The sequence below is a fragment of the Arvicola amphibius genome, chromosome 11 (assembly GCF_903992535.2).
Source record: "Arvicola amphibius chromosome 11, mArvAmp1.2, whole genome shotgun sequence".
Classification (NCBI taxonomy): Eukaryota; Metazoa; Chordata; class Mammalia; order Rodentia; family Cricetidae; genus Arvicola; species Arvicola amphibius.
Genome location: NC_052057.2, coordinates 121,642,367 through 121,655,345, shown reverse-complemented (window position 1 = coordinate 121,655,345; position 12,979 = coordinate 121,642,367).

Below are 12,979 nucleotides of genomic sequence, written 5' to 3'. Positions count from 1 at the left end.
ACAGTGGCTGGTGGCTGGGCTGTTACTGCTTGCTTCTTCATTCACTTTACCTTAGAATTGCTTAAGTTGTGGGTGTTCTTTTCCACAGTGCTGCACATTCTAGGTAACCGGAAGCAAGAAGACGTAAATACAAATAAATGATTTGTTCCTAGTTAAGATGAACATACTCTAATCTTGTCAATGTTCTTCAGATTGTCATGGTATATATTTGTCTTGTCTATTGTATATATTGTCATGTCTGCTATATATGTCAAAGTTTATTGCACTTGCCATTATTATTGATAATAATTGTGACTTTCCTAATTTTGTTATAAACTCCATCATGGGCACCTGTTCTAAATGATTTATTGATTTACCAAATAGAGCGTAGCTACTCACTAAGTGTCTTTTGAGATAATATTTTAAGAATATCTGAAATAGAATCCAGTAATTAAGTAGTATGTAGTAACCAGGCTAGACTGGGTTGTGTTGTTGACAAACCTTAGTGATCTTACACACCGCTGTTTATTTCTCGCTGGCTGCTCTGTCATGTGATCATCCCTGACTGGGTGAATGGAGGCATCATGCTTTATAGTGGTAGCATCCGGAATGGGGATGTCCACTCACACTTAGCGTCAGAGAGACGGGACGATCGTGCATAGAGCTTTCTGAATTCATTTTCTGATCCGGATTAGTCTGCATCTGGATTAGGTGCAAAGAGGTGGCGGTGTTGAGAAACAAATACAATATTTGATTAATGCTAGTATTTTTGTCACAACATGGTAGTTAAACTAGTAACGGTTACCTGAGATTGCTGGAAGTAGCTTCCAGAATAGTTCTTAGGTACTTCATACAGATTTCCCAAAATGAAAATAAACTTATTTTCTAGGAATACCACAGGCAGGCTGTAAGGATTCCCAGAAACTCACAAAGTGTTAAAAGGTTCTACATTTAATTTTTATTTACTCTCTCTGTATGTATGTGTATGCACAGGCATATGTATATGTGTGCACTGTGCATATATATATATATATAAAGTAGCCAGATGTCAGCCTTGGGTGTTATTCCCCGGGAGCTGATGTCCTTGTTTCTTGAGACAGGGTCTCTGATTGGCTCGAAGCTTGCTGGGTAGGCTAGAATGGCTGGTCAAGGATCGCCCAGAGATCTGGCTATTTCTGCCTCCCCAGCACTGACTGACTGGGGTGCGGTGTGGGGATCAATTTCATGTCGTCATGCCTGTGCATCAAGCACTTTACTAACAGAGCTTTGCATTTAGCTCGAGCTGTGCTTTAAGCAGCTTTGACTGACAGCACCACATGAACAAAAAGAGCTTTGACATGATGTTGATGTTGTAGATCCTATCTCAGAGTAGATGCATCCCAGCCCAGAACTGAATTCTGATAGCTAAACTGTTTTTATTTAAGGCAGGGCGCTTTTCTGCTCGGAAATTAGTGCTTACACCGTAGGCAATGGGCTCAAAAAGTCAACTCATACAGCTGCGAATTCTTTAAAAAAGAACATATAAATGTATATTATAGTTTTATTTCAGTAAATCTTTATTAAAGTTAATTGTCATACAAAATAGTAACAATCTCTTGACTTATCTGAAGGTGAAGTTGGGGGTTCTGTTCCTGTGCAGCTCTTCCATCAGAGCAGTGGCTTTGCTGAGGTCTTGTAGTACATAACTGCAAAATATATTTTGCTTCTTCAATCATTTATTGTCTAAAAATTGCTTCGCAGTCAGCATACCAAACGGGTAACCCTTTCATTTCATCCAAAGGGTTAATGCTCCCGGAAAGACTTAAGTTCTGTTTCTTCCCTCATCAAGGTCAGAAAGAAATAACTGCAAGCAGCGTGTTGCCCATGACAACACACTCCCATCTTGTGGCTCGCTTTGAGCCAGGTAGCTTTCCTGTTTTGATTTTTCTCAGAGAAAAATTTGGGACAAATGAGAAAAATACTTGCTCAAAGCAAGAAGAGGAGAAATGAAGCCACACGTTATTTTATTAAAGAATTCCTTATAGGGATAAAATCAAATCAGACGTTGTAGGATAATTTAAAAATAACATAAAATCAAATACTTCCAAGGCTGAAGTTTTATGATGCGTGCAATAATGAAACTCCTGATGCATCTGTAAAGACAAAGCCGAAGAAGGCAGCTATTATGGCTGGCTCTGAGCCAATTCTGTGTTGCCTGAAGGTTCCTGTGACTGAAAGTTTGGTCTCGAGGGTGATGTATTGGAATGAGTTACAGGACTCTAAGAAGTGGGATCTACACTGGTGTGTTCCCCTGCTTCAGTGGATGGCTCTGTGGGAGCCAGCCATGATAAGCTAAGTATGGGCAGGTCACCCAAAGGAAGCTCTTTACTTTCAACCATTATCACCTGACAGAGGACTCAGCCATTGATAAATTTAATAGAGGCCTGAGTCTCGGTAGTTTACCCTGAAATAACAGCTAGCTGCAATAAGAACCACAAACTGAGATTACCTGAGCCCCACCCCAAAACAGACCATCCAAAGGAAATGCCTAATGTTCCAACCCCTGTAGATAGGATCACCTGCCAAAACACACTCACTAGGACACCCCTAGACAAATGTCAGCCAATCAGGGGTCCTAAACCTCAGAAAGCCCTCGCCCCCACCTTTACTACTATATAAACCCAATTCTAACTGAGCTCAGGGCTCTCTGTTTATTCCAATACGTTGGACATGTGGAGAGACTGAGTTTGCAACCTTTCTTAAAATAGAGGCTCTTTGCTTTTGCATACGGGACTCTGTCTCCTTGTTGGCTTTTGTGGGGACTTCGTGAATTTGGGCATAACAGGCTCCATATCCTTGAATATATGTGCATCAGTGGTTGGATTTAGTGGGTTGATAATTCTGGGGGTAGAACATGGAGAGAGTTAGAGAGATAGATGGGGGTGGATATGAACATGTTTCATTCTATACATGTATGCAGTTCTCAAGAATAAAGAAAATTTATAAAAAATTAGAAGACTGAAGGGGGGCTGTTTGCAATCCTGGTGTACCCCTTTGAAGTTCTTGAGAAGACTGCTAATATTGGAGGAAGCCTGACTCTCCTCATCCTTCCTGCTCCTAGGTGGAGAGGTTATCACGTGATTGTTCTTATATACCCTCTGCCTGCTGTCTGCCCCATGTGGTGATGTGGCCAAGGGCAGCCCTTGCCAAGCCTGAGCCATGTTTAACATTTGACCTTCAGTGTACTGTTACAAGGAGCAGGCTTCTTGTTTTGTTCTGGCTGTCCGGCTACCTTACATCTGAAATAACCGCACAGAAACTGTATTAATTAAAACACTGCTTTGCCATTAGCTCTAAGTTTTTATTGGCTAACTCTTACATATTAGTTTAACCTATCTCCATTAATCTGTGCATCGCCACATGGCAGTGGCTTACCGAAGATTCTAACTGGTGTCCATCTCCAGTGGAGGATCCATGGTTTCTCCCACTCTGCCCTTCTTCCTCCCAGAATTCAGTTCTGCCTTCTCCACCTACCTAAGTTCTGCCCCTATCAGCTAGGCCAAGGCAGTTTCTTTATTCATTAACCAATGAAAGCAACACATGAACAGAAGAACCTCCTACACCAGCTTACTAAACTACAAGCTAAGTAATCTTTGTTCACTTCCTAAGCTGCCTGTGTTAGGAATTTCTTGACACCAATGAAGAGTTGACTCGCACAGTGCGAGAGACAGATGGAACAGAACGAAAGCTCAAGACCAAATCTGAAGTCTGATTTCACCGAGACTTTCAATCCTGCTAAATAAAAAAAAAAAAAAAAAAAAAAAAGAGATCAGCGATAGAGTCTCATGTAGTATTAAAATGTATCAACAAACACTAACATGTTGGTAAATGTCATTACTTGTCCCCTGCGTCGTCTTGCTTGAAGTGTAAGTACTCGTTCGACACTATAGAGTTTCAGGATAGATTTGCTTGCAATGACCTAGGCACTACTTCCCATAGAGAACCCCCAAGTTCTTCTAATTCTTATACAAGGTTACTGTTACACTGAATTCTAGAGGCCGCCTGAGTTTGCTTTTAAAGGGTGCAGATAAAGCTCCTCAAAGCACTTACGCAGCACCTCAGGCAAGCCTTAGGTAGACAGAAGGCTATGCCCTACCTAGGAGAGTGTTTCTGCACCATTCCTTCCTCCGAGACTGTACTGGAGACATTGTATCCTGCAGCTTTGTACAGGATCAGCAAGACGGAACAGATCCTGTAACTGGAGTCTCAGCTGATGCTTGCGATAACTCAGAAACATTCACCTTCCACTCTCTGTAATTTGGGCATTGCTATCTTGGAAGCCGCTTGATGGTTTAGACGATAGTGAAATTAAGTGCCATAAACAATGTGGTGTGGGCATTGTCAGTTTCTCGGGAAGCTGAGTTGAGGATTCTTGAATATGCAATTGCCAGTGAGTTAAAATCAAGACAGAAGTCAATCCCTTACAGGGGTTGCTTCTCTTAGGGAGCAGGTCCCTGGCTGTGGCAGACAGACGCTGCCTTCCCAGGGAATGATAAGCATCAGAAGGCTCTTCGTGTAGTTTTTGCTTGCAAATATTTTAAATTTGATTTTAGTCACCATATAACTTCAGGTTTTTCCCATTTAAAAATTTAATTTAATTCATTATGCTTAAAAGTGTATTTCCTAGGACTAAGCATGAGTTGGCCAGTTCAATAGTTTGATGCCTTCTTTTTTTCCTCTTCTTTTGTTTTGTGATTAAATTTCTCTGTTTATAATATCCTGAAAAAGTGTATATTTTAACTAGGTCTGTCAGTAAGGAGCCGTTTTATGCTGTTGGTTTCTCTCAAGGATCATGGGTTTGTCCTTGGTTTTGTTTAAAGCATTGAAAAGTATCAACTCCTACATTTTTGTTGTTTTGCTTTTAGTCTGGTTTATCATGGCTGTGCTGACCTGGTGTAAGTTAATTCCCTGTGACTGAACGTGGAAGTGCCAATTAGCTTAACCTCCCCATTTAGAACTGTATGCTCAAGAGTTGTGTTATGCTGTGAGACAGAATAATTTTATTGTACTGTTTAGAAATCCAATTTAATCCAACATAATTTCTTTAGATATCCTTCCCCATGGAATTAGAACAAAGCCTTTTCGTACTTTTTTTGGGAAAAAAAAGCTCTAAAATTAAATATTCTGAACTTTCATGCTGTTCAAATATAATGTCCTGGATTTTTCTCTTTTGAGAAGAGCTGTTGCTATTTCTTTGTATCTAAAGGTAGTGCTTTCATCAGATAATGATACAAATTCCAAGGTTATGGATTAAGAACCTTGTCACCTAAAATGACAATAGAAATCAATAGCAAAGTCAGCTTATTCAAGCCTCAGAATCCATTATTTTCAGTTTTCCAGCCAGCTTCTTGTTACCAAAATGCAAAACCTTTAACCAGTTTCGATCTTTTAATCTTTAACAAGTTTTCATCTTTTCTACACTACTTGACCATTTTTGAAGAGATAGATCAATAATTAATAGTTGCGTTATTACCAACGATAGCAAAATCAATAAAAATTTTGATCGATATAACTGTCTTTTTTAGTCCCTGTGGTAACTAGTCTCCATAGATGGTTTCTCAGGGAACTTATGTCCTCGTAGCATATGCACTAGACATGTGTGACCAAGACAGTGTGACAATACACAACTTCTGAGGGAGAGAATAAGAGTATGTCTATTTCTCACAGTTTGGGGAAAGCCATATACTATGGAAGAAATTCATCCGTCAGAGATCATGATGTTGTGCTGGCTATCAGCCATTGTGTAAAGACTTTGCATGGAGGAAGGAAAAAAGGGAAAAGGAACCGAGAGAGGAAAACAGCAGTGGAGTGAGACGGGTGAAGAAGGGTGGGAAAAGGAAGGGGAGAGACTCTGCTGGTCACAGGCATGTTACTGCTCATGCGGTCATCTGCATGAAGATGTTTTAGATGAGCCCCATCCCCAGTCCTCATCTCACTGCAGCCACACGAGAAACCCATGAGGCAAATTGCTTGCTAAATGATGGAACGCAATATTTTAAGCCACAAAGTTAACGGTAAAAAGTGATGGAGCGCAATATTTTAAGCCACGAAGTTAGTTAATGGGCAATGTCATTTGCTGAGAAGCCATAGATAACCAAACAATTATAGTAATGACTACTGAGAAGTAAGTGAAACAAGCCGTTCGTGTCTGAGTAATTGTTGTTTGCAATGAGTTTTTGTCTCCTCCACAATGACAGACTCTACACAATATTTTACTATTAAAGAGTCATCATTGTTTAAAAACATTTAATTGTTCTCTCAGCACTTAATCAGTGGTTGAAATGACCCTACTGCTTCAGTTACCATCACTGAATTTTTTTTAAACCATGATTTTATTATATCTCACGTGGGAACTTGCTCTTATGAGTAGTGGTTTGATTTTACGACCAAATAATTATTCCTTTTCTTTTAAAAATGATGATTTTATTATTGTGTGTGCATGCAATGTGTGCACATGAGTATGTGTGAGTGTGGGTGTGTACATGACATGGAACATGTGCTGTAGGAGGACACGTCCCCCGTGAGTCCCATGCTTGAACTCAGTTGGTTAGGCTCACCCAGCAAGCGCTTTTACCCACTGAGTCAGCTCACTGGTCCAATTGATCCTTTTCTCTCTAATGATATTATTTCTATTATCTATCTTTACACAGGTTAAAAATCAAACCAGTTCTTATTCATGCTCGTTTGCCAGAAACAAACAAACAAAACAAACGTTACCAGTTTTCTAGTTGTCCCGAAATCTAGGTGATTTGAGGCGATCATTACTATTGTGGGAAATTACTTTGGAAGGGTCAATTGCTCATTCCCAGCTTCTTGTGTGACTCTTTGGTCAAATGGGACATCATCTTTCTGGGGGAAGGGAGCCTGTTGACTGAGGGTGTTTTCCTGAGTCTCTCAGCAGTCAAGTCTGTCTCCTACACTGAAGTTTGAGCTGCTTTTTGCTCTTGTGATGTCCCCTCTCGTGATGTCATCAGACGAGAACTGCCTAGTGATTCTTTGTTGCCCGTGCATTCAATATGCTCAAACCGTGGAACAGAATTCTTTGTTAGCTTCACAATGTGGATTTGCTGCACAATGTAATTATTGGTGATTATGGCATCTGGGAAATATTTGTATCAGTCATTGTTTAGAATCTAGAGGAACACAGTGAGATACTAATTTCCTTTAAATTATAGGTGTTCCTAATGCATTAAATACAATGCAGTATAGAATCACATGTGAATCAAAATATTAATTTTCATGGTTCGTAATTCAGTCTTTCACGTTTCAGTCACCACGGATACTAACGTAGGGAGCAAACTGGAGGTTATGAACCAGCTAATGCATACTCTTATTGTCACTCAGGAAAATTATTTACTTAGTAAAGACCCTTGGATTGTCCTATTGAGTATAACCAGAAAGATAAAAATGCTGTTGCTCGGAAATGGTATTTTATATCTGAGTAAGAAATCAATGAACGGGTGAGCAACTCTCTTATGGTTTCTAAAGGGGAAAATGTCCACACCTCTGCCATATATGCTATAGTGGGAAGAGAATATCTTTGATCCAAAATGGTAAATCATGTAGAATGTGGGTGAGAAGAGGCAGAAAAAGAGAACTCAGAGAGACTAAATATATTTTTAAAACAATGGTATTGTGATAACTCAAACACTAAATTTGGTGTCAAATAACCTATGGTTTATTATTGGGCTCTTCACTGATGTTTGTACTTATAAAGAATCATTTATCCAGAAAGTCTTATAAATTATTGAACTGGAATTCTCCTTATTGTATCCACGAGAGCTACACAGGATTTGTTATTATTATCATTGTATGAGTGGGAAAGATTTAATCGGGGGCAGGGACTACTTTAGTAATCATATAATTGATTCCTAGCCAAGAAGCTTGATAATTTTCCTGATGAAAATGTTGAACACAAATAAATTTGGACCTTAATGTTGCTTTAGTAGTTAATAAATATGCAGAAACCAGCCAGTGCAGTAATCCTCTTGCTTATTATTTTCCCTTCTCCATTTTTTTTTTTTGCGTTGGTGGTATAGTGGTGAGCATAGCTGCCTTCCCTTCTCCATTTTTGATTGCTGACCAGAACACTCTATATTTATTATTTGCTGAGTAATCCCAAGAGGAGGACCATAAGTTCTGTTTCTCCCTCCCTTTTCCTAATGTACACCATGGAATTTACGACCTGCCACTTCCGGGATGAGGGAACCAGAGAAAAGCATTAATAATGTTTATACTTTCTTGGTTCCTTTCCCCAACATCCTCCGAAGTCTTTTGCAAACATATTATACTTCTTTATTAGTAAACGCTAACATTTTCAGGAGTTTATCTTTTGTGTTTACTCAGATTTCCAATAAACTAATGCACTCTTGGGTACAATGCTCTTATACAGCTTCCAAGAAGTAAAACGAGCCAAGAGGCAGGTCCCTGTCTCCAGTGGCATGCCTACCTACAAGTTGACAGATACCCATCAATGAGGTTTCAGTTTCAATGTTATACAGTCGTTTCAGATTCACCTTGACTTAATGTTCCTGGGGCGTTCTCCAGAAGACTAAATTACTTCTCTAGTGAACTCGGGTAGCTAGCATCTGGGCTGTCTACAGGTAGACAGTTTTATTTTTTTGAAAATGGTACTAGACTTTTTTCAATAACTCAGTTGGAATAATGCCTACTTTCTAAATTTTCTTGAGGTGGCCTAGACAATGCACATGGTTTTAAGAGAAATGCGTCCTTTGGTGTTCTAAAAGGCAAAATATAATAGCCTTTTATTAATTCATAGATCTTTTCATTGTCATTGGAAAAGCTATGACTATGACTATGTTTAATAAGAAACATTTCAGATACCCAGTTAATTGACGCAACCTCACTGTACACAGGCATGTTTCTGGTGGATGGCAATGCTAACTAATGCAGAACTCGCATTCTTAATTTTTGGGGTTATTGTGAACAGCAATGTGAGTAATACAAAATAGACCATAAAATTCTTGACTGTAATCCTTTTCCAACTCGAGTTAAGACAGGTTGAAGTTTTTGTAGGAATGAAAATTTCTTTTAAAGATTTTGTGAAATATTTATATTTGCTGTGGTATTTAAGACATCTCAACCTAAAATTTCTAGTTTCTGTATATTTTGGTGCAGAATCTTGGAGAAAAGGGACACACTGGAAAGCTTTCTTTATGGCTTGTGTCTGGTTTCTGAACTTTGGGTAGTTATTGGATCATAAATAGCGCATAGGTCAAATTTTGATTATCTGAGTTACTTTAGCTGACTGGTAAGAATGGGCATTGCTGTCATTAGCCTGCAGTTCTGGAGTCTTTGAAAAGAACTTGAAAGGAAAAAGAAAAAGAAGAATGATGGGGGCCAGTGCCCTGAAGCCTGCTCTTGGCTCTCTGTAGAACACTGTTCTTCTCAGCTTACTTTCTCAACATGGACTGCTAGTGATGGGAGAATCCTGTCTTGTGCCTACCCACGCTGTGTAATAATTTCTAAGTCGATCTGAGGTGTTTCGGGCAGAGCAGGACATGTGGGGTCTGAAGCCAGCTCACTGAGTGGCCAGGGTTCAGCAGCGGCTGACTCCATGCTGTTGCTGCACCGCGGTGGTCAAGGCAGTAAGCTGTAGAGCGACAAACCCTCCGCTTACCTTCTCCTCACTCCTTTTCTTTTGTGAATGCAGTCTCCTTAGAGTCTGTTGGATGACATAAATCCCGCAGTTTGGCCTCAGTAGACTATGATATGATTGAATGAAATATATCGCTTTGAAATCCTTTCCTGGTCATACTTCTTCTGTTTTGGGCTGTGTAACAGAGGCTAATTGTTTAACATTCAACATCTCAGTTTGCTCCTCATTAAAGTGGAAATTGCACTATTAAGATTATAGGACTATTGTGACAATTAGCAACCCAAGAGCCCTCTTTCTCCTCCTCATCCATCCTTCTAATCAAAGTTTGTTGCCTTTTCTAGTCTGGGCTGGGAGGGGAGAGCAGGAAAGACCTTCTGTGCCGGAGTTACTGTAAATTGACCTTCTCTGCCTTGCCCACATGGTGCGCAACTTGACTCCTTCCCGGTGCTGCTGTACAAGGCTCCTGCTGAGAGCTTTTAAAGTTTTCTTCCAGCAATAAGAACAGTACAGTTTATATTTTCCCCCAGCTGCTTCCCGTAGGCTGCTCTTTCTTCTTCCTGTTTCTCAGGTCCTCTCTAATGTAAGAAGAAATGGGAGGGGCTTTAGTCCTAGCTTTTTCTTTTATGTGAGAGATTTCATATATTGCCCTGAAAAGTGTTAGAATTAAAGGATTATCTTAATGAATTTGCTATTTTTTCCTCTCTCTTTGTTGCCCAGAGAAGCAGGAAACCCATCTTTGACTCAGTTCATCTAAGATGGAAGCAAACACGAGGACAGTCGGAGTCCCTGCTTCCAGAGGGTCTGAAAGTCCTGTGGGACAGCAGCTGTGAGTCACTCCATTCCCGGTGGCTCCTTTCCCCACAGCTTTGGCGCAGACCTTTCTTCGTCCGCTGTTTGCAATGGCACATCTCCTTTGTGTCGGAAAGATTTTCAGAATAACCCAAACTATTCTTGTTAATTTCTTTCAAAATTTGCATTTTGGCAGGAAACTTTGTCAGGTTTCTTCCCAATTGGATTGTGTTACTTTAGTGAAAACATACAATGTCATGCTGCTTTTTACAGCACAACCACTAAAACTCTGCTTTGTCCCATATGCCCTCTCTCTCAGTTGTGCTTTGTGACCCCTCTTCTATCTCATGCAAACTGATCCCTCTGTCCTAGCTCCACTTTGTGCCCGGTCACTAGATTCTTTCTTTTCTGTTTGTCCAACACGAAGCCTTTTAGGGTAACTTGGTTTAGAAAGTTATTTTGTGTAGCGTGTTATACTTTGCAGAAAATATTTTCATTTTAACTCAGATGAGTGAGTAATGTGGGAATTACAGGTGCCTGGGAAGAAACAGGAGAAAACACTTCAAACTCTTCAAGCCACAACGGTCCACTGCCTCCTCAGCTTATGTCAAAGGCTGGCTCTGCCAACTCCTGCCTACGTGGGGCTACATCAAGAATAACTCTCCCTTTTCTGTAGCCATGGCTAACATACTCCAAGAAGACCACAATTTTGAGCAACACTATTTGGTTTTCTGTGATAGTTTTATTTGTAGAAATAATCACCACATGTGGGAATAAAGATGGAACAGCATAGTCTTGGAGAGAGCTGCGTTTAAGGTTGACTCGTACGTAATCTCATAATTACTTTTGCTGTCTTATTGTCATCAAATCTGCATCTTGCATTTTTCTGCTCCTACACTACAATCAAAATGAAGGATTTCTGATGATAGAGCTGTGGGATGTTTTGCTCATACACTAAGCAAGCAAGGCACTAAGCAAGCAAACATGATTCAGCAATGAGGGCCAGCCAAACATCTTTTGACCCAATTCAATTGTGTTGCGATGGGCTCAAGGTAGCATTAGATCCCACGGGTTGAGGGCTGAGTTCTTTAGACTTTAGCTCTCAGTGTAGGGGTGTGATCCATGTGCTTCTGACCAATCACCTACAAATAAGTGGTCTCACAACGTCTTTCTTGGGTTAATTTCCCAGCGTGTGTCACAGATTCAGGGAAACTGACTTAACCAGTTTGTTATACGGATGTTACAAAGGATACAAATGAGGAGATGTGCAGGGCAAGGTGTGGGGAAGGGACACAGAACTCCCGTCCCTCCCTTGACATGTAACCTTGCCTAACTAAGAAGCCGGTGATGGAACTGTGAATCAATCTTGGGGGGATGTGAAAGGAGACTTGATCAATTAGTCAGGAACAAAAAAGAATGGAAATTTGTCTCTTGTACTCAGAATTGAGGGGAGAAACCGAACACTGTGTGCCTTTAAAAGGTAACATAAGTGAAAGAAAACTTTGTATTTGAGTTTGTCTTAGTTGCTGTTCTGCTGCTGTGAAGAGACACCATCACCAAGACAACTTACAGAAAGAATAGTTTCTAGGGGCCTTCTAGGTCCAGAGCATTAGAGTCCATGACTGTCACAGTGGGGAGCATGGCAACAGTCCTGCAGACATGGTGCAGGAACATAGCCCAGAGCTCATATCTCCTCCACAAGCCTGAAGCAGAGTGTGAGGGAGACATTGGAAATGGCTTGGGCTTTTGAAACCTCAAAGCCCACCCTCAATGACACACCTCTTCCTACCTGGTCGTACCTCCTAATCCTTCCCAAACAGCTCACCCAACTTGGAACCAAGCGTTCAAATATATGAACCTATGGGAACCATTCCCATTCAAACTGTAAACAGAGCTGTAATGGGAAATGAGGGCTGTAAGAAAATCGAAGTCAAATACATTTTTGTTGAACAGATGCAGCCTTTTTGTAGTTATGAGGCGAGCGGGCAGGCCTGCTTTTCATCCTGCCCGGCTCCTAGCCACTGGCTAGATTATGCCCCGAAATAACAACACACAAATTGTATTCTTTTAAACACTGCCTGTCCCATTAGCTCTAGCCTCTTATTGGCTAGCTTTCACATCTTGCTTAACCCATTTCTAATAATCTGTGTAGCACCACAAGGTGGTGGCTTACCGGGAAAGATTCAGCATGTCTGACCTGGTGGCTGGCTTCATGGCGACTGACCCAGAGAGGAGAGGCATGGCGATGGCATCACTGCCTTCTGCCCAGCATCCTGTTCTGTTTACTCTGCCTACCTAATTTTCTGTTTTATCAAAGGGCCAAGGCAGTTTCTTTATTAACCAATGAAAGTAACACATAGACACTACTCCATCACCTTTTCTTTGTTTATAGAAGCATTATAACAAGGGGATTACATTTTATGTTATGAGAAAATTTTTAAGATTTTAATATGCTTTAGAAAACAGAGCATTTGAGTATAGCCTAAATTTCAGTACAGTTGAAACATGAGATGTTACCAAGTGAATTTATCAACATTCATATTCTATTTAGTA